Source organism: Schistocerca gregaria, chromosome 3 (assembly GCF_023897955.1).
Source record: "Schistocerca gregaria isolate iqSchGreg1 chromosome 3, iqSchGreg1.2, whole genome shotgun sequence".
NCBI lineage: Eukaryota > Metazoa > Arthropoda > Insecta > Orthoptera > Acrididae > Schistocerca > Schistocerca gregaria.
In genome coordinates this window covers 527,826,979-527,850,031 of record NC_064922.1, presented here as the reverse complement: position 1 = coordinate 527,850,031, position 23,053 = coordinate 527,826,979, and positions in this window count along the sequence as shown.

Sequence of the window (23,053 nt, the reverse complement as noted above, 5' to 3'; positions counted from 1 at the left end):
TGTTTTCTGTATGTTCCATGAATATTAATCGGGTTGGGTACCTCTTCTGTGAAACCGCGAATGTAATTACGTGCGCCAAAAAGACACTCACAGACACATAAACCGACGCAACCACCCATTATGACTTCCACTCATCAGTCATAACGTTATGACTACCGACCTATCGATACAAACTCGTCCAGGCTATAGCAGCGCCATCTGGCGAGGAATGACTGCTGGTCAGACACACGCATGGTGCATGTAGTAACAGTGAGCGTGCTGTCCGCGTGTAGAATGGATAAGGCGCGCGATCTATCTGAGTTTGGCCGAGGGCAGATAGTGGTGGCCCGGAGGCTCGGCACGAACATTTCGGAAACTGCACGACTCGTCCGGTGTTCGAGGAGTGCTGTGGGAAACGTCTTCAACATGTGGCGAAACCAAAGTAAAACCACGTCCAGACGTAGTGGGATTGGGGGATGGGAAAGCAGCGTAGACTCACTTATTTCGTGCCTCTAAAACTACTACCACGAATATACGACTGGTAAACTACAGCTAATCATTCCAATTATTTGATAGTAAAAAGTAAGAGAAAACTTATTCTCCTAAATACAAAAATGGGAGTAAATTTAAACTTTGTAGTGAAAGAAGAGGAGGGATATTTGAAAAGACTGTTACCGTTATTTAACAGCCACAACGATGAACGTACCTGCGGGGCTCAAAATGCGTCTAGAAAACACAGTATACATGAAAACAAGGCAAAAAAAATTGCATAAAGAAGACTTTCTTGATGATAGTGTTAAATGTTACGTAGGGTATGCCAACCCAAACGTATGCATAATTATTGACGCCTTAGTTTATTTTGATCCGAAAAATCTTAATTTGCTATCTAACGTAATGTCTGTTTACACGCGTAGAACAAAAATGAAGGGATATAACACGGTTTAGGCGGTTCTCAGTAATTCTAGATGTCGCACTGAATGGGATCGTATCTGGTAAGGTTTGTACAACCTCTTACGTCAACCCTGTTCAGTCATTGTTATCAAAATTGATCCCATGTGGGATTCATACCTCACAAAATGACAGTGCTACCACTAACACGGTAGAAAATTTCCCGTATAAGTTTCATCAGTGTGAGGGTCAAACATCACATCTTCTCAGACCTGGGCATCAAAGAAGAAACATCAGTGGGGATGAATTTCATATATGTCCTCAGGGAAAAGCTCACACCCAAATCTCCAGATGTCAGATATTCAGATCGATATTAAACGTTCTATGTAGATAGAGTATGAACTAAAACACCGGTTTAATTCGTGCTGTGTGCTGTCGTCCAGTAGAAGATGACTAACCGAAAATTAAAAGCAGCACAAGAACTACGCAGCACAGGAAAAGCGTAAATATGAATGTTGTGGTGTCACCGCCAGACACCACACTTGCTAGGTGGTAGCCTTTAAATCGACCGCTGTCCGGTAGTATACGTCGCACCCGCGTGTCGCCAATATCAGTGATTGCAGACCGAGCGCCGCCACATGGCAGGTCTAGAGAGACTTCCTAGCACTTGCCCAGCTGTACAACCGACTTTGCTACCGATGGTTCACTGACAAAATACGCTCTCATTTGCCGAGACGATAGTTTAGCATAGCCTTCCGCTACGTCATTTGCTACGACCTAGCAAGGCGCCATTGTTGTTGTTGTTGTCTTCAGTCCTGAGACTGGTTTGATGCAGCTCTCCATGCTACTCTATCCTTTGCAAGCTGCTTCATCTCCCAGTACCTACTGCAACCTACATCCTTCTGAATCTGCTTAGTGTACTCATCTCTCGGTCTCCCTCCACGATTTTTACCCTCCACGCTGCCCTCCAATGCCAAATTTGTGATCCCTCGATGCCTCAAAACATGTCCTACCAACCGATCCCTTCATCTAGTCAAGTTGTGCCACAAACTTCTCTTCTCCCTAATCCCATTCAATACCTCTTCATTAGTTACGTGATCTATCCACCTTATCTTCAGTATTCTTCTGTAGCACCACATTTCGAAAGCTTCTATTCACTTCTAGTCCAAACTAGTTATCGTCCATGTTTCACTTCCATACATGGCTACACTCCAAACAAATACTTTCAGAAACGACTTCCTGATACATAAATCTATATTCGATGTTAACAAATTTCTCTTCTTCAGAAACGCTTTCCTTGCTATTGCCAGTCTACATTTTATATCCTCTCTACTTCGACCATCAACAGTTATTTTAATTCCTAAATAACAAAACTCCTTTACTACTTTAAGTGTCTCATTTCCTAATCTAATTCCCTCAGCATCACCCGATTTAATTTGACTACATTCCATTATCCTCGTTTTGCTTTTGTTAATGTTCATCTTATATCCTCCTTTCAAGACACTGTCCATTCCGTTCAACTGCTCTTTCAAGTCCTTTGCCGTCTCTGACAGAATTACAATGTCATCGGCGAACCTCAAAGTTTTTACTTCTTCGCCATGAATTTTAATACTTACTCCAAATTTTTCTTTTGTTTCCTTTACTGCTTGCTCAATATACAGATTGAATAACATCGGGGAGAGGCTACAACCATGTCTCACTCCTTTCCTAACCACTGCTTCTGGTTTCTGTACAAATTGTAAATAGCCTTTCGCTCCCTGTATTTTACCCCTGCCACCTTTAGAATTTGAAAAAGAGTATTCCAGTCAACATTGTCAAAAGCTTTCTCTAAGTCTACAAATGCTAGAAACGTAGGTTTGCCTTTTCTTAATCTTTCTTCTAAGATAAGACGTAAGGTCAGTATTGCCTCAAGTGTTCCAACATTTCTACAGAATCCAAACTGATCCTCCCCGAGGTCCACATCTACCAGTTTTTCCATTCGTCTGTAAAGAATTCGCGTTAGTATTTTGCAGCTGTGACTTATTAAACTGATAGTTCGGTAATTTTGACATCTGTCAGCACCTGCTTTCTTTGGGATTGGAATTGTTATATTCTTCTTGAAGTCTGAGGGTATTTCACCTGTCTCATACATCTTGCTCACCAGATGGTGCATTTTTGTCAGGACTGGCTCTCCCAAGGCCATCAGTAGTCCAGTGGAATGTTGTCTACTCCTGGGGCCTTGTTTCGACTCAGGTCTTTCAGTGCTCTGTCAAACTCTTCACGCAGTATCATATCTCCCATTTCATCTTTGACTACATCCTCTTCCATTTCCATAATAATGTCCTCAAGCACATCGCCCTTGTATAAACCCTCTATATACTCCTTCCACCTTTCCGCTTTCCCTTCTTTGCTTAGAACTGGGTTGCCATCTGAGCTCTTGATATTCATACACGTGGTTCTCTTCTCTCCAAATGTCTCTTTAATTTTCCTGTAGGCAGTATCTATCTTACCCCTAGTGAGATAAGCTTCTACCTCCTTACATTTGTCCTCTAGCCATCCCTGTTTAGCCATTTTGCACTTCCTGTCGACCTCATTTTTGAGACGTTTGTATTCCTTTTTGCTTGTTTCATTTACTGCATTTTTATATTTTCTCCTTTCATCAATTAAATTCCATATTTCTTCTGTTACCCAAGGATTTCTAGCAGCCCTCGTCTTTTTTCCTACTTTATCCTCTGCTGCCTTCACTACTTCATCCCTCAGTGCTACCCATTCTTCTTCTACTGTATTTCTTTCCACCATTCCTGTCAATTGTTCCCTTATGCTCTCCCTGAAACTCTGTACAACCTCTGGTTCTTTCAGTTTATCCAGGTCCCATCTCCTTAATTTCCCACATTTTTGCAGTTTCTTCAGTTTTAATCTACAGGTCATAACCAATAGATTGTGGTCAGAGTCCACATCTGCCCCTGTAAATGTCTTACAACTTAAAACCTGGTTCCTAAATCTCTGTCTTACCATTATATAATCTATCTGATACCTTTTAGTATCTCCATGGTTCTTCCATGTATACAACCTTCTTTCATGATTCTTAAACCAAGTGTTAGCTATGATTAAGTTGTGCTCTGTGCAAAATTCTACTAGGAAGCTTACTCTTTCATTTCTCTCCCCCAATCCATAGTCACCTACTATGTTTCCTTCTCTCCCGTTTCCTACACTCGAATTCCAGTCACCCATTACTATTAAATTTTCGTCTCCGTTCACTATCTGAATAATTTCTTTTATTTCATCGTACATTTCTTCAATTTCTTCGTCATCTGCAGAGCTAGTTGGCATATAAACTTGTACTACTGTAGTAGGCATGAGCTTCGTATCTATCTTGGCCACAATAATGCGTTCACTATGATGTTTGTAGTAGCTTACCCGCATTCCTACTTTCCTATTCATTATTAAACCTACTCCTGCATTACCCCTATTTGATTTTGTGTTTATATCCCTGTAGTCACCTGACCAGAAGTCTTGTTCCTCCTGCCACCGGACTTCACTAATTCCCACTATATCTAACTTTAACCTATCCATTTCCCTTTTTAAATTTTCTAACCTATCTGCCCGTTTAAGGGATCTGACATTCCACGCTCCGATCCGTAGAACGCCAATTTTCTTTCTCCTGATAACGACATCCTCTTGAGTAGTCCCCGCCCGGAGATCCGAATGGGGGACTATTTTACCTCCGGAATATTTTACCCAAGAGGACGCCATCATCATTTAATCATACAGTAAAGCTGCATGTCCTCGGGAAAAATTACGGCTGTAGTTTCCCCTTGCTTTCAGCCGTTCGCAGTACCAGCACAGCAAGACCGTTTTGGTTAATGTTGCAAGGCCTGATCAGTCAATCATCCAGACTGTTGCCCCTGCAACTACTGAAAAGGCTGCTGCCCCTCTTCAGGAACCACACGTTTGTCTGGCCTCTCAACAGATACCCCTCCGTTGTGGTTGCACCTACGGTACGGCCATCTGTATCGCTGAGGCACGCAAGCCTCTCCACCAACGGCAAGGTCCATGGTTCATGGGAGGGAAGGCGCCATTATCAGTTATTATTGATATTGTGAACCATGTACCGTCAAGACCGACGTTCGTCATTAATTGATTAAAGTTAAGTGTTCCACCAGCTACGTCCGTTTTCTAAATTCTAATTTCCTTGTCCTGTTACAGACCTCACGCCAGCCTGCGTGAGCTAAAACGCGTGTCTTTCGGCCTCCTCTGGTAACACGGTGTTGGCTCTCATGCCAACCACAACAAATGTAATGTAGATCTATTATAGACGAGAAAGTTGAATGTGCGGTCATCGTACTAAAGGTCCCGCATTCAAATACCGCAGACGACTTTTTCTTATCTATTTACGGGCGAAACTGTTATATGGAAGAACATTTTCCTGACATGAAAAAGACTTTTTAGAGTTATTTTGGCAACCGTGTTTCGCTTTGTTAGTTGGACGTTATCTACCTATTATTCATCTTATTATTTTGTTAATTATTAATTGTTTTTATTACTAATATTTTCGCATGTGTGATGGAATTATTTATTTTTTCTGTTCTGATTGTATATTCTGTGAAGCTAGAGATATACTGTGTAGGTTTACCGCTTCCAAAGAAACTAAACGAAAACAGACTTCCACGAGAACATTGCTGTAAGCTCCAAACAGCCCTTTCACATGTCATAAGCACTTTGTCCCATATAACAGTTTCGACCATAATAGCATAAAAATAAATTTGTCGTCATTGGGGTTTGAGCGAAGAACCCTTGATACGAAGAGCTAACGCTCTAACAACTTCCTCATGGAAGCAACATGTTACACTCCCACAGCTATGCTTTTGATATGATCCATAGTTCTGGTGTTACTTTTAATTAACGCTCACGCCCATTCTGCTAGGCGACAGCACATAGTACGAACTAAATCGGAGTTTTGGTTGATTATCGCTGTAGAACGATTGGTACTCATATGAGTGTCTGACATCAGGAGGTTTGGGTGTCAGCTCTAAATTAATATCATGCAACACTAAGACGAAAATCTATAACTTAGTAATATGGATAGCAGTCACGTATAGTGCAGAAACCTGAGCATGAGAAAAGTAAAAACCAACAGAATTTCTAAGAAGGAGGAGGAAGAACAAGGAAATATATCTCTAGAAGCAATCACCAAGCTGAAGAGCAAAAGAATGCAGTGATTGAGCCATGCAGCCCAGATGCCAAAAGAAAGACAGAGACAACTTCAGAGGAAACGAAACACCAGACTCCCCGCAGGAAGATGAAAGCAACGCTGGATGGACGAGATGGCCAAGGACCTGACAGCTCTGGGGATTAAACATACATGGAGGAATCGAGGACAAATCAAATAGCAATGGAGGCAGTTGGTAGAAGAAGCGCGTGGCCTACAGCACGTGTGATCGCAGAATATGTGTGGCCTATGTGTAATAATCTCGCAGATGACTGTCTGCTCTGATTATGACGTTATTGAAAAGGAAATGTGAAACTTGGTTTCACAAGTACGTCTCTGTATTATTGGGAATGGTCCTAAAGAGCTGAAAGACCCCATGTAACATGCAAGTAAGCATTACGAATGGCATATACAACAACTCCATAACATCATTCAGAAATGTTAATATACGGACTCTCATGGAATAGTTAAAAGAAACGATAAAATTAAAATTTTAATAATTAATGGTTACTGCTCTTGTGAAACCGACATTCAGACTTTGAAAATAGGAAGTATAACAGCAACATTTATTAGTGTGTAGATGTGTATTCCTCCAAGAAAATCGCACCTGTATACGAACACATTTGTAGCATGACTGAGCACCTCTTGTAAATAGTTATTCATACCAATGAGCAAAGATAATGCAGTCTCTACAGAGATGTCTGGGAGTTCTAATCTAGTCACGCACTGAATAGCACCATTATCACTATAATAATAAGACTCATTGTCACTAAGGCAGATACAGGGAATTCTGTTGCTGTTGTTGTAGGTGAACAGCAGTATATTGTCAAGCCACTTCAGTTCTTTTAGGAAAATAGTATTACTGAAACTGCTTGGGGTATAAAGAAAGAGGTGTAAGAAGAATCAAAAAGTTGTTGAAAAATATCATTGTAACTGACAGAAGGAGGAAAGGTACGATGTTTTCTCATGAACCCTACAGCTGCATAGCTTAGATCCCAATGAAAAATTCACGGTAAAGTTCACTCCTTAAGATCAAGTGTATAGTCTACATAAATCCAAAAATTCTCCAAAAATTTTAAACAAGTTTTACTGCTTTGCGAATAATTTTTCAGTTAGTAACAAATTTGTTTTGATTAATGATCTCAAGGATAAGCCTATTGCTGACACTTCTGATCTAATATCGGTAGTCATAAAAAACGTATACGCTGATGTTCCAGTTAATGAGGCAGTTAATTCGATTTTTGCCAGCTTACTCAAATACCTGTGGCATTAACAAGAAAATATTCAATTCATTGAATCAACACAGTTATTATCAAATACAACTATTTATCTTCCATCAATAAATTTTACATGCAACTGAGGAATTGACTTTTGGCTCTAGCATAACTGTAACTATTGCAGAGATTTTTGTTGATCGTCTAGAATGGAAAATCTATACCAAAACATTGCACCCGATCAATAAAATCCTTTACTACAATCAATACGTAAACGATTTACAGCTTTTGTAGTTGGCAGGGAAAGAGAGATTAGGGAAATTATTGGAAACTAATTTAATTATATGCATAATAAAACTGAATTTACAATCAACCAAGAAAATATTGGTGAACTGCAGTTCCTTGACCTAAATATCATGAAAAAAGAGGATGGCATGTCTTTATACTGTCCAGGAAGTCGACAGCAACTGGTGTTTTGTTATAAATAACTCTTGTCACAAAAATGGTCAAAAACTGTGAGCCCTTCCGTGTCTGGTACATGAAATATTTCAAGTCCCGATGGGTAAACAGGATAGAATGATGGAGCTGAATATTATGAAATAGATAGCCATAACTCACAGATACTAAGAAAACGTCATTAATAAATTAATACAAAAGAAACAGCGCACGAAGATAAAAGAGAATGCTGCAGAGAATAATAAGTGCATCACAATATTGGTGTTATAGTAATTAATCACAGAAACCGCATTTGAAACGAATATTGGTAATTAGTCGTAAATGAAGGAGTAGTTTAAAACAGGAGTTAGATAAATATGCTGAAGGTGGTGCATAAAATACCCAGTTTAATAGTTGTAATTCAAACTACAACGGTCACACTGGTGGAAATTCCGCTGTATCTCTGGACATCCATTAGATTGCTCATCCAATGATCGAGATTTAAGACCTCATAATCATGGACGTACACTGTCCGTCCACGAAGCTCCGAGATAGCTTTTATTCCTCTCGTGTAAGCAACGTGGGTGCAGTAACAACAGCGGCAGCTGAAATTACCAACTGTAACAGATGTGCATTCGACAAGTCAATTGTAAGCTAGCAGTGTTAAGCAGTGGATGTGCGGCCGTAGTGTGTCAGCGTTGTTTTAGCGCAAATGGAAGTGGTGCTACGAACTGCAAGTCTCTAAATCAAGTGTTCTAGACTTCCTTCAGTATATTTCAAAGAAGAGGAACCCGTCTGAAAAGGTCGCCACGGACACCTTTTTGACTCACGAACAAGAACAACGAAGCGTGGGCGCCTGCCGCGACTTGAATCAAATGTAAAATCGGACGATTCTTTTCTGAAAAAGAACATAATGGGTGGCGGGACTTGGTGTTATTACTATGAACCTTCTACGAAACGATAAAGCACATAAATTCACATGAAAGGTGAACGCTTCGAAGACGAAGCGACATTCTAGCCAATGTAACGTGAGAGTTGAATAACGTCCGAAAGAAAAACTTTCTACGAGTTGTATGAAGGTTCCATTCGTTTTACTCAAATCAAGGATGACTATGTAGAACCTGTGAAGCATTAAAACCGCCATTTTAAATTTATGTCCATTTTTTGTTAATCCAGCCTCTAACTCTTAGGACCCATGGGGTAAATGGTAGGATGTAATGGAACTTTTCTTAAATTTGTACACCTATTATAATATAAGATTTGTTATTAGTTGCTTAATGGTCATACAGTTGACATTCAATAGGTCACGAGATTCGAATTCGCTGCCATTTCCGTAGGGGTAGCATTGTCTTTGATCCTTGGAGAGGTTTTAGGAAACCACGACTACAAGCGAAATAACACGAATTACTAAGGGTTTTATTTTTTCACTTTTATAAGAGTCTTGGAGAGTAATTCTGATGATAAAGATTTGCTGCTTCTAGTACTACTACACTATAAAGACTTTTGAGCCTACATCTTAATATGGAATATAAGAAGCACGACATGCATTGTGAACAGAATTGTCCTACAGTGTTGCATGTCCATAACTAGTCATGTAGTCCACTGATTAAGAATTTTACTCGTCACATTTCTCCCACTTTCCTGCCAGGCACTACTGATGCTCATTCCCTCCACTGCAGGCAGTAGTTCTGATTACTTACTGGTTGGCCATAAGCCCGCTAGGTTTGTGTTCTTGACTTCGGTTGATCGAGACAGGATACAAGACATTCATCCTCTACAGGCACTTATTAAGGATATGTATAGGAAGATGGTATCTGTTCTTTCGGACATGTCCGAAATAACAGATACCATCTTCCTATATATATAGTTAAGGCTCAATGGTCATCTGACCATTTTCTTCTGTGCGGATGCACAAACAGTGCCAGAGCTCTCGCGGGAATCGGCAGTAAAGCCGCGAGTAATGAGTATGATGGACAGGGGCACTATGAATACAGCACGGGACACAAAGTGGGGAGTGTGGGTCTCACGGCAGGCGTGCCAGAGATAAGTCCCTGCAGTCGCACTATTATCAGTGTCCTTGGTGGCTCAGATGGTTGCCAGCACGGTAACTCGGAGTGTTCGGTCAGAGGGCTGCTCGCCATCTGTAATAAAAAAACTGACTAAAGGAATCAACAATAACCCTGAACGGATGTCTTGTGACGCCCTCCCACACCAAACGTAACGAACAATACCGAATAAAATGATGAAAGAAAAGATGGATAAAGCGTCTGCCATGTAAGCAGGAGATCCCGGGTTCGAGTCCCGGTCGGGGCACACATTTTCTACAGTCCTCATTGACATATCAACGTCTGCATGCAGCTAAGGGTACTCATTTCATTGTAACTTATTAAGGAGTTTATAATAGATTCTGTGACATAAATAGTATCACATACCATATATCGCTATTCCAAAGGTACATAAATCGAAGTTAAGGAGGATTCAGCATAAATGTGTGCCACAGAATAGGTCTTCAGAATTCTACGTTTGTGTTGTTGTTATTTTGTGCAATCGATCTTTGCCTACAATATGACGAACAAGCAGATCAAAAACCAATAGCAAAAAATATACGGGCAGCGCACAATTGGTATGCCAATGAGGCAAAATCGCAGTTAATAATGGGGCAATCATGGCATCGGCGCACCAGGTCGAAGATAAACGACTGTGAGACGCAGTGTCCTGCTAGGTGAAGAAGTCAACTGTGTGCTGCACATCCTCGTCCGACAGTAATCGTCGACCCATTAAGGTCTTTGTCAAGAGACCTGCGATGTGGTAATCGCATGGGGAGAGATGGAGACTATAGGGCGGGTGCTCGAGTGCCTCCCACGTGACCAGGCGTAGCTCCGAGATCGACCGGCATCTTGTGCTGAATAACGACCAGCAAGGAACTTGGCCCACCATTCCAAAATGGTGGTTTTCAACAGACATGATACCACACATACATCTATCTATATCTACATCTACACTGATACCCTGCAAACCAAATCTCAGTGCCTGGCAGAGGGATCATCGAAACACCTTCACAATTATCTATTATTCCAATCTCGTATAGCGCGCGGAAAAAATGAACACTTATATCTTTCCGTACGAGCTCTGATTTCCCTTATATTATCGTGGTGATCGTTTCTCCCTATGTAGGTGGGTGACAACAAAATATTTTTTTTTCATTTGGAGGAGAATGTTGGTGATTAGAATTTCGTGAGAAGATTCTGTCGCAATGAAAAGCGCCTTTCTTTTAATGATGTCCAGCCCTTTCAGTGACACTCTCTCCCATATTTCGCCATAATACAAAATGTGCTGCCCTTCTTTGAACTTTTTCGATGTACTCCGTCAGTCCTATCTGGTAAGGATGCCACACCACGCAGCAGTATTCTAAAAGAGGACGGACAAGCGTAGTGTAGGCAGTTTCCTTAGTAGGCCTGTTACATTTTCTAAGTGTTTCTAAGTGTCCTGCCAATAAAACGAAGTCTTTGGTCAGCCTTCCCCAGAACATTTTCTATGTGTTCCTTCCAATTTAGGTTGTTCGTAATTGTATTTCCTAGGTTTTTAGTTGAATTTACAGACTTTACATTTGACTGATTTATCGTGTAACCGAAGTTCGACGAATTCATTTTAGCACTCATGTGGATGACCTCACACTTTTAGTTATTCAGGGTCAACGACCAATTTCCGCACCATTCAGATATCGCTTCTAAATCGTTTTGCAATTTGTTTTGGTCTTCTGATGACTTTATTAATCGATAAACGACAGTGTCATCGGCAAACATCGTAAGATGGGTGCTCGGATTGTCTCCCAGATCGTTTATATAGGTAAAGAACAGCAAAGGGCCTATAACACTACCTTGGAGAACGCCAGAAATCACTTTTGCTTTACTCGATAACTTTCCGTCAATTACTATGAACTGTGACCTCTCTGACGCGAAATCAAAAATACAGTCACATAACTGAGACGATATTCCATAAACAACGCAATTTCGCTACAGGCCGCTTGTGTGGTAAAGTGTCAAAAGCCTTCCGGAAGTCCAGAAATACGGAATAGATCTGAAATTCCTTGTCAACAGCACTCAAAACTACATGCAAATAAAGATCTAGTTGTGTTTCACAAGAACGATGTTTTCTAAACCCATGTTGACTGTGTGTCAATAGACCGTTTTCTTGTTCGATGTTTATCGGTATTTGTCCTTTGGCAAAACGTCGTTCCTCTTTTGACGCATTCGGTAACGACGTCGCCATAGTGCTCGTTTCTGCATTTACCGCAAGCGCTAATGATTTGCATATATGTCGGTGCTTACATACCCGCACTGCAGCCGCGCTACGTTGCATATTCGCTTCAGCAGCGCTCCCAAACGGAATTTTTTCTTTACCCTCAATAACAGACGCCGAAGAAAACTGTAGGTAAAGACCTAGCAGCACCCAACTGTTACCGGCGAATTAGCCTCTTGCCGACCCTTGGGAAGGTACTCGAGAGAGTGCTGTTGAAGAAGCTCCATGACACGCTTACAGCGCATGATGTTATACGACCCGAACAATTCGGTTTCAAGGACAAGTTATTTGCCGAACTTCAACTTCTACGGATCACCGAATGGATACAAGAAGGATACAACATGCAGCACTTCACGATTGGTGTATTCGTTGACATCGAAAAAGCTTACGACAAGGTGTGGCGGTCCAACCTTATCGTCAAACTGCATCGCACTACCCCTTTTGCTGATTGTTACATTGGACTCATAGACAGCTTTCTGCAGGATAGGAAACTGTATGTCTGAGTCGACGACAAAAACTCCGAAATGAAAGTGATCTCCGCAGGAATTCCGCAGGACTCTGTCATTTCTCCTCTACTTTTCAACTTATATATAAATGACATCCCAACAGTCCCCCTTGTTACGGCGAGTTTTTATGCGAACGATACGGCCTTTCTGTCAACTGGACAACACTTGGACCAGCTAATCGCTAGGATGCAACGGAAACTTGCTGTAATGGAACGCTGGGCGCTGCAAAATAAGATAACGATCAACCCGACGAAGACGGCAGCCGATCTGTTCACACGGAGGAAACCAGTTCTGAACGACAGACTGCAAATAGCTGATCAATTTATCCCATGGTCGCCGGGAGTGAAGTACCTCGGTGTCTACCTTGACAAAAAATTACTCTTTACGCAGCATATTGACGACAAGAAGACTGCAGCCCAGAAGATGGCCGTGTCATTGATTCTGTTTCTGAAGAGTAAGGATCTCAATCCTACGACTAAACTCCAATTGTATAAGGCAACGGTGGAAACCTGTTATGTGGCTCCACCTCTTGGTGAACTATGTGCGTCTCCAACTACAACCAAATCCAAACGCTGCAAAACATTTGCTGTCGATGGATCACAGTAGCTCCATGTTGCACAAGAAACGTCGACATCCGCACCGCACTCCACGAGACCACTACACAAGAGAAGGTCTATGACAAGGCTCTACGAGTTTTTGACAAAATCGATGTCCCTAGGGACGAAGTTCGACAATTAGAATCGGTAGGAACGGTAAACCCTGCAAGATGGCACATGTATCGAGTACCGAAGTCAATAACGCTTCACCCCCCATAGGCAATCTGTCATAACACGAGGAAGCAGTCACAGATAACAGCCTAGACACGTCTCACCCTCTACAACAGATAGACATCACCAAAGACAACAGGGTAAAGGACCCATTGAGTGCGCAACTGAATGTGTAATAAATAAAGTGGTTTCCTTTTATCCTTTCATCCCATCCCAGAAGAATAAGTCATCAAGGATGATCTCTTCAGGCCACACTACAAAGTAAAAAAAAAGTACGATAGTCATCAGCTCTTTACTGGCACCAATTGCCGTGTGAGGGCCGACACGAGTAAAAGCCATCAGAAAAAGATGTCACGTAGTGCGGGCCGTTGTTGGGACTGGAGGTCTCGCAAGTTTTGAGCCGGGGCTTTGCCCTCGAGTGTGGCAGGGCTGGCAGATGAGAGCCGCGGCGGCTGCCGCGTTTACGTAACTGTGTAAACTAATTAAACTGAACTGTCGGCCGGCGTGCCGCGCCGGAAGACTGCTCCCGCGCGCCGCTCGCGTTAAAGGTCAGGTCGCGGCGCGGTGCGGCCGTAATCGCCGCGGCTTAGCGGCCGGCGGCCGGATCACGGCCGCGCTTAATAGCCAGGCGGGCCGCGCCTGTCCCGCGCATAATGCAGCGGGTCAGCGCCTGTGGCGTGTGCCGCCGGCTCGCAGCATTATGCAAGGTGAACGAAGACAGGTGGACGAAATATTCATTTCACACTCGCCAGATACATTTTTTGGGTTCTGTGCCTCAATCGGTAAAATTAGAACCCTGATAGGCTAGCTTTGTTGTCCGTCCGTCGTTTGATTCAAATGATAATAACCCCTTTTCTGAGGAAAGGGTTCATATATTTAATTGAAATTTATGTCACATACCAAAGGTCTATAGGCACCCGCCAGGGTAGCTGAGAGCGCTAACGCGCTGCTTCCTGGACTCGGGTAGGGGGGCACCCCCGGGTCGAATCAGCCTGGCGGATTGACGACGAGAGCCGGTGTGCTGGCCAGCTTAGACGTTGTTTTTAGGTGGTTTTCCACATCCCGCTACGTGAATACCGGGCTGGTCCCCACGTTCCGCCTAAGTTACACAGTTCGATGACATCTGAACACATTCACACTATTTCATGGATTCCACTAGACACAGACAGTTGGGGTACACTAATTTCGTGCGGCTGGTCCCGGCGGAGGTTCGAGTCCTCCCTCGGGCATGGGTGTGTGTGTTTGTCCTTAGGATAATTTAGGTTAAGTAGTGTGTAAGCTTATGGAGTGATGACCTTAGCGGTGAAGTCCCATAAGATTTCACACGCATTTTTTTGAACAAATTGCGTCCTGAGGGGTACGAGCTGGCGGCAGGAAGGGCATCCAGCCACCACTTAAACTTAACATGCCAAATCCGATTAACCACGGCCGACTCTGCGTAGCCGCGGGACAAGGCGCAAGCGATAGACAGATAGATAGAATACTAAAGGTCTATAGGCCCTTGGAGGCTTTATAAATAATGTAATGCAACCAACAGCAACCCCCTTAGGCCATATATTTTGATACTCAACAAGCTCACTCTTAAAAACCTGAAGGATACTTCCCACTGATTATAATTATGAAATTTCGTGAGAAGTAAGGTTTCACAGTACAAGTAAAGCTCAGAAAATTTTTGTGTTTGTATCATTAGAAAACATATTTTTTTTGTCGTTTGTTATGCGACGTCAAACTTGAAATTAAAATAATTAGGATTTGTTCGTTCAGGCTGCTGGGTCACAAAGGATCAAAAGAGAAACGTCAGACAAGGAATGACTTTAAGACTAGTCCGGGAATATCTGTTTCACATACAAACTGAAACACCATATCTATTTGCAGTAACCGCTCCTGGATGTCTGATAATGTATAAACTCCGAACTGTCCTATGAACAGTAAAGTCATTCCCTTGCCTGATGTTTGACTGTTACCGCTGAGATCCATTCAGGTTCAATGGAGAACTACTGATCATTATAATATACAGGGGGGTCCATTGATCGTGACCGGGCCAAATATCTCACGAAATAAGCGTTAAACGAAAAAACTACAAACAACGAAACTTGTCGAGCCTGAAGGGGGAAACCAGATGGCGCTATGGTTCGCCCTCTGGATGGCGCTACCATAGGTCAAACGGATATCAATTGCGTTTTTTAAAAATAGGAACCCCAATTTTTATTACATATTCATGTAGTACGTAGTAATTTAATTGGACCACTTTTTTCGCTTTTGTGATAGATGGTGCTGTAATATTCACAAACGTATAAGTACGTGGTATCACGTAACATTCCGCTACTGCGGACGGAATTTGCTTCGTAATACATTACCCGTGTTAAAATGGACCGTTTACCAATTGCGGAAAAGGTCGATATCGTGTTGATGTATGGTTATTGTGATCAAAATGCCCAGCGGGCGTGAGCTATGTATGCTGCTGGGTATCCTGGACGACATCATCCAAGTGTCCGGACCGTTTGTCGGATAGCTACCTTACTTAAGGAATTAGGAAGTGCTCCGCCACGTGCGAAACGTCAACCACGACCTGTAACAAATGATAATGCCAAAGTAGGTGTTTTAGCTTCCGTCGCGTCTAATCCGCACATCAGTAGCAGACAAATTGCGCGAGAATCGGGAATCTCAAAACCGTTGGTGATGAGAATGCTACATCAACATCGATTGCACCCGTATCATATTTATATACACCAATAATTGTATGGCGACGACTTTGAACGTCGTGTACAGTTATGCCACTGGGAACAAGAGTTTCGACACGGTGACAGATTTTTTGGACGCGTTCTACTTAGCGACGAAGCGTCATTAACCAACAGCGGTAAAGTAAACCGGCATAATATGCGCTATTGGGCAACGCAAAATCCACGATGGCTGCGACAAGTGGGACATCAGCTACCTTATGTATGGTGCGGTATTATGGGAGTAAGGATAATTGGCCCCCATGTGGAGTCACCGCCAGACACCACACTTGCTAGGTGGTAGCCTTTAAATCGGCCGCGGTCCGGTATTTTACGTCGGACCCGCGTGTCGCCACTATCAGTGATTGCAGACCGAGCGCCCCCACGCGGCAGGTCTAGAGAGACTTCCTAGCACTCGCCCCAGTTGTACAGCCGACTTTGCTAGAGATGGTTCACTGACAAAATACGCTCTCATTTGCCGAGACGATAGTTTAGCATAGACTTCCGCTACGTCATTTGCTACGACCTAGCAAGGCGCCATATTCAGTTACTATTGATATTGTGAATCATGTACCGTCAAGAGCGACGTTCGTCATTAATGGATTAAAGTTACGTATTCCACAAGCTACGTCCATTTTTCTAAATTCTAATTTGCTTGTCCTGTTCCAGACCTCACGCCAGCCTGCGTGAGCTAAAACGCGTGCCTTTCGGCCTCCTCTAGTAACACGGTGTTGGCTCTCCTGCCAACCACAACACCCCATTTAATCGATAGCAGTCTAAATGGTGCAATATATGCTGATTTCCTACGTAATGTTCTAGCTATGTTACTACAAGATGTTTCGCTGCATGAAAGAATGGCGTTGTACCGGGTGATCAAAAAGTCAGTACCAATTTGAAAACTGAATGACATGGGGTTTTATTAGAACCAAAAAAATACAAAAGTTCAAAAAATGTCCGACAGATGGCGCTTCATATGATCAGAATACCAATTAACATAACAAAGTAAGGCAAAGCAAAGATGATGTTCTTTACAGGAAATGCTCAAAATGACCACCGTCATTCCTCAACAATAGCTGTAGTCGAGGATTTATGTGGTGAACAGCACTATAAGGCATTTCCGGAGTTATGGTGAGGCATTGGCGTCGGATGTTGTCTTTCAGCATCCCTAGAGATGTTAGTCGATCACGATACACTCGCGACTTCAGGTAACCCCAAAGCCAATTATCGCACGGACTGAGGTCTGGGGAACTGGGAGGCCAAACATGACGAAAGTGGCGGTTGAGCACAGGATCATCAGCAAACGACGCGCGCAAGAGATCTTTGACGCGTCTAGCAAAATTTTTTTTGTTTCTAATAAAACCCCATGTCATTCCAAGCATGCGTGTCAAATTTTACCTCTCTATCTACGTTATTTTCTAATTTATACTGGCTTTTGACCACCCGGTACTTCCAACGTGGTGGATGTCCGGCACATAGCTCGCGTGCGGTTGAAGTGGTGTTGAATAGCATATTTCATGACGGGTGGATTGGTCGTTGAAGCACAATACCATGGCCCGCACGTTCAACGGATCTGACGTCCCCGGATTTCTTTCTGTGGGAAAAGTTGAAGGATATTTGCTATCGTGATCCACCGACAACGCCTGACAACATGCGTCAGCTCATTGTCAATGCGTGTGCGAACATTACGGAAGGCGAACTACTCGCTGTTGAGAGACATGTCGTTACACGTATTGCCAAATGCATTGAGGTTGACGGACATCATTTTGAGCATTTATTGCATTAATGTTGTATTTACAAGTAATCACGCTGTAACAGCATGCGATCACAGAAATGATAAGTTCACAAAGGTACATGTATTACATTGGAACAATCGAAATAAAAGGTTCAAACGAACCTACGTTCTGCTTTGTAATTTCAAAAACCGACCTGTTACCAACTGTTTGTCTAAAATTGTGAGCCATCTATCACAAGGCGAAAAAAGTGGTCCAGCTAGAACATTCATATTTCTTTACGTACTACACGAATATGTAATAAAAAATGGGGAGTTACTATTAAAAAAAAAACGCAGTTGCTATCCGTTTTACCTATGGCAGTGCCATCTAGCGGGCTAACCATAGCGCCATCTGGTCAAGCTATACAAGTTTTGTTCTTTGTAGTTTTTTTCGTTTGACCCTTATTTCGTGAGATATTTGGCCCGGTCACGATCAATGGACCACCCTGTATATAATAATGGTCGTCTGCCTCCTGCATGACTTTATGTCACATTTACATTAATGAAATTAAAACGCTATTGAAAATCTTAGAATCCCTAGGACCTATGTCTTGCCAGTATCAATGTCGAGAACAGGTAAAAATGGTAGAGAGTTTCGATTTCCGGAATGAATGAACTGCCCACATACATAATTAAATTTGTACCAAACCTTTAGTGAGCGAGTCCTTCTCACACCTGACCAATTTTATTTGAAATTGCTCTCGATGCTGCTGTAGTTTATTGTCTAGTAGCCATCAGAAAATCAAAACGAATTGCAAGATAATTTACGCAAGGTACCGGTATGATGCGAAAAGTGAGTGATTCTAAACTATAAAAATTGTGAAGTCCTCCACATAAAAACTGAAGAAAAATTCCATTAAATTTCGCTTAGACGATAAGTCACACAAATCTAAAGGGTTTTCACTACTTCTCAGAGCGTAGAGGTTACAATAGCAATAACCGTAAAGTGAAAACATCACATAGAACATTCTCGGAGGAAGGCAAGCCAAATATTTCGTTTTATTGGCATAAAACTTAGAAAATGCCTTCGATTTACTAAAGGGACTGCCTACACTAAGATTTTCCGTCCTCCTCTGGAGAATTGCTGCGCACCATGGAATCCTGATAAGGATGAGGGATTGAGGACTACATCGAAAAAGCTCAAACAAAGACAGAATATTTTGTATTGTCACAAAAAGGGAAGAAAATGTCGTGGTTATGACAGGTGAGTTGACTTGGCACTCATTGCACAAAAGGCGTTTTTCGTTGGGGCGAGATCTCTTCATGAAATTCAGACACCCGGTATGCGAAAACATTCTGTCGACTCCTACCTCCATGGGGAGGCATGACTATCGTAATAAACTAAGAAATGACGGAGCCTCCGCGAAAAGGTTTAGATGTTTATTTATGCGACATCCCGTTATAGAATTGAAAGGTCGAAGTAGTTTAATGACCTCTCATCCAAACATTTAAACGTGAATTACTGAGTAATCATGTCGATATAGACGTTGATTCTGACACAGGAAGAGAACAATCAATCTTCTGACTGTCGTTTTCACAGTAGACCCTGTCAAAGATGGCGGAGGAGCGGACAGAGGTTCAGGGCACTGTATTGCCCTTGGGGTCGGAAACTGTTCCTAAAAGACGGAAGAATCAGCAATGATCAACGGTATGAGAATACAGAAGGTAATGAAAACCACAACATTAAAGATGCATAACGTATATCCACAGGACATGAGGACTTCAATTGGAAAAGTGTCATGATGACCTCTCCATCGGAATAGTCCCACATTAGGATCTCCGGGAAAAGAGTGTTAAGTGGGAGGTGATCGTGTGAAAAAGATTGAATAGCCAACGAAAGGGTAATGCTCTGCGAGTCAGAACGTGGGATGTGAGAAGCTTAACATGTCAGAGAGGTGCAAAATCTTAAAAGCGAACTGCAAAGGATCATTCTACATATAGTGGTGGACAGTGCAGCGAAATGGAAAGAATATAAGGATTTATGGTCAGAAGAATACTGGATAATATCAGAAGCAGCGTAAAATGGTAGAAAGGGAGTACGATTCGTTGTAAATGGGAGGTAAGGACGCAGAATGAGTTGTTGTGAACTGTTTAATGACAGAGTTTCCTCATGAGAATCAACAGAAAACAAAAGTCAACAACAATGGTTGAGGGATACATGCTGCCTTCAAAAGAACAGTATGAAGAAGTAAAGAATGTATACGTTGATATTGAACGGGTAATTCACTAAGTAAAGGGAAGTAAAAAACTAATAATGTTGGGATCTCGGGATGCGGTTGTAGGGGCAGGACAAGAAAATATGGTTACGGGAGAATGTGGGCTTGGTAGCAGGAGTGAGGGAGGAGAAACACCTATAAATGTCAGCTATTAATGGCGAATACTCTGTTCAGAAAATCTCAAGACGTGGAGGTACACTCGGAAAAGGCCTGGAGATGGATGATTTGAATTAGGTTACATCATGGTCATGTAGAGCTTCCGAAATCAGATATTAAATTGTAAGGTGTAATCAGAAGCAGATATAGATTATGATCGCAATTTAGTCGCAGTGAAGAGTAAATTTAATTTGTTGGGATTAGTCGGAAAGAATCAATGAACAGCGAACAGGAATACGGAAGTACTAAGGAATGAAAAGATACACTTGAAGTTCTCTGAGGCTGTAGATACTGCGATAATGAAAAACTTAGAAGGCAGTTCAGTTCAACAGGAATAGAAATCTCTAAAAATGTTAGTCATAGAAGTTGGAAACAAATAGATGGTTACATGGAAGATGCCGGCCTCTGTGGCCGTTCGGTTCTAAGCGCTTCAGTCCGGAACCGCGCTGCTGCTACGGTCGCAGGTTCGAATTCTGCCTCGGGCATGGATGTGTGTGATGCAATTAGCTTAGTTAGTTTTAAGTAGTTATAAGTCTCGGGGACTGATGACCTCAGACGTTAAGTCCCATAGTGCTTAGAGCCATTTGAACCATTCTGAACATGGAAGGTGACTGCGAAGAAACATGAGTAACGGAAGATGATAGTACAATGATGTTCACGGAAATTCTTTATTACAGAAATACAAGATATTTAACAGTGAAATAAGTGGGACGTCCAGGGAAGCTAAGGCGAATTGGCTGCGTGAGAAATGTGAGGAAATAGAAAAAAATGTTTGCTGGAAGGACTAACTCAGCATGTAGAAAAGTTAAAACAACTTTTCGTGAGATTAAAAGCAAGGGCGACCATCGGAATGCAGAGTAAAGAGCGGATGTGTGGAAAGAGTATATTCAAAGCCTGTATGAGGGGGAAGATTTGTCTGACTACGTGATAGAAGAAGAAATAGGAGTCGATAGGGAACAGATAGGGGATCCAGTATCAGAATCAAAATTTAAAAGAGCGTTGGAAGACTTAACTTCAAATAAGACGGAAGGGGTAGGTAACATTCCATCGAGAGTTTTCTAAAATCGTTGCTGGGAGTGGCAATAAAACGACTATTGATGTTGGTGTGCAGGATGTATGAAACTGGCGATATTCGGTCAGACTTTCGGAAGAAACGTTATCAACACTATTCCGAAGACTGCAAAAGTCTTATCAGCTCATTGATCCAAGTTTCTGACAAGAATACTATAGAGATGAAAGGAAAAAAAATATCGAGGAACTGTTAAACGACAATCAGTTTGGTTTCAGGAGAGGTAAAGGCAACACTGTTCTGACGTAGCGGTTGATAATGGAAGAAAACTCAAGAAAAATAAAGGAACGTCCATGGCATTTTTCGACTTGGGAAAAGCGCTAGACATTGTAAACTGATACAAGGTGTTCGAAAATCTGACCAACATACGGATAATCTGTAAAGACGAGTAATAGATAATGTGCACAAGAGTCAAGAGGGCACTGCAAGAATGAGAGACCAAGAATGAAGTGCCCAAATGAAATAATGTATATGACAGGGATGTAGTCTTTCACCCCTACTATTCAGTCTGTACATCGCAGAGGCAATGACGAAAATAAAAGATAGATTCGAGAGTGGGATTATAATTCAGGGAAAAAGGATACCTGTGATAAGATTCGCTGACGACATTGATATCCTCAATGAATATGAAGAAGAATTGTAGGATATGCTGAATGGAATCAACGTTCTAATGAGTAAAAAATATGATTTGGAGTAAATCGTAGAAAGACGAAAATAATGAGAAGCAGCAGAAATGAGAGCAGCAAGAAACTTAACATCAGGAGTACTGACCACGAAGTAGATGCAGTTAAGGTATTCTGAAACCTAAGGAGCAAAATGGCCCATGACGGACGGAGCAAGTAGCACATGAAAAGCAGACTAGCAATGCCACAAAGGACACTCCTGGTCAAGAGAAATCTACTAGTACCTATTATACATACACCTTAATTTGAGGAACAAATTTATGAGTATGTACTGTTGTAGCATAGAATTGTGTGGTACTGAAAATGAACTGTGGGAAAATAGGAACAGAAGAAAATCGAGGCATTTGAGATGATGTCCTACTGAAGAATGTTGAAAATTAGATGTACTCATAAGTTAAGGAATGAAGAGGTTCTGTGCAGAATCGGGGATGAAAGGAATATATGGAAAACACTGACAAGACGAAGAGAGAGGGTGGTGAGACATCTGTTAAGATACCAGGGAATAACTTCCATGGTACTAGAAACAGCTGTAGGGGTGAAAGCTGCCAAAGAAAGACAGAGATTGGAATACATCTAGCAAATAATTGAGGATGCAGGCTGCAAGTGCTATTCTGAGACGATTAGGTTGGCACATGAGAGGAATTCGTGTTGGGCCGCATCAAACGAGTCAGAAGCCTGATGAATGAAAAAAAAACAGCTTTTTGTGTCACAAAAGATGACTCAAAAGAGAGACACTTAATTCAGGAGGTGCGACATCATAAACAATGAGACACGTGAAAAACGGCCACATCGCGCATGATGCAATGATTCACTCCTGCTTTACTACTGAGTCTAGTCGCAACACATTTCGCAGACAATAGACACATATGCCACTGGATATACCCGAAAAATTGTATCACTATAAGATACATACTTCAGGATATACCACGTCAACATTGAGCTGCATGCAAATGACACTGCAGGGCGGAATTCGCTAGAGCTGTAGGTGAAATATAAGCACAAATACTAGTGAAATGGGTGAAATATGTGTAAAATGTATTTGACATGCACATACGTGGCTAAAGCCGGGAGTAAGAGGCTCATCCTAAAATCTTGGAACGAATTCCGCACATATATTAGTTACGATATGGAATGAAATACCGTTGACGAGAGTGATATTACGTTT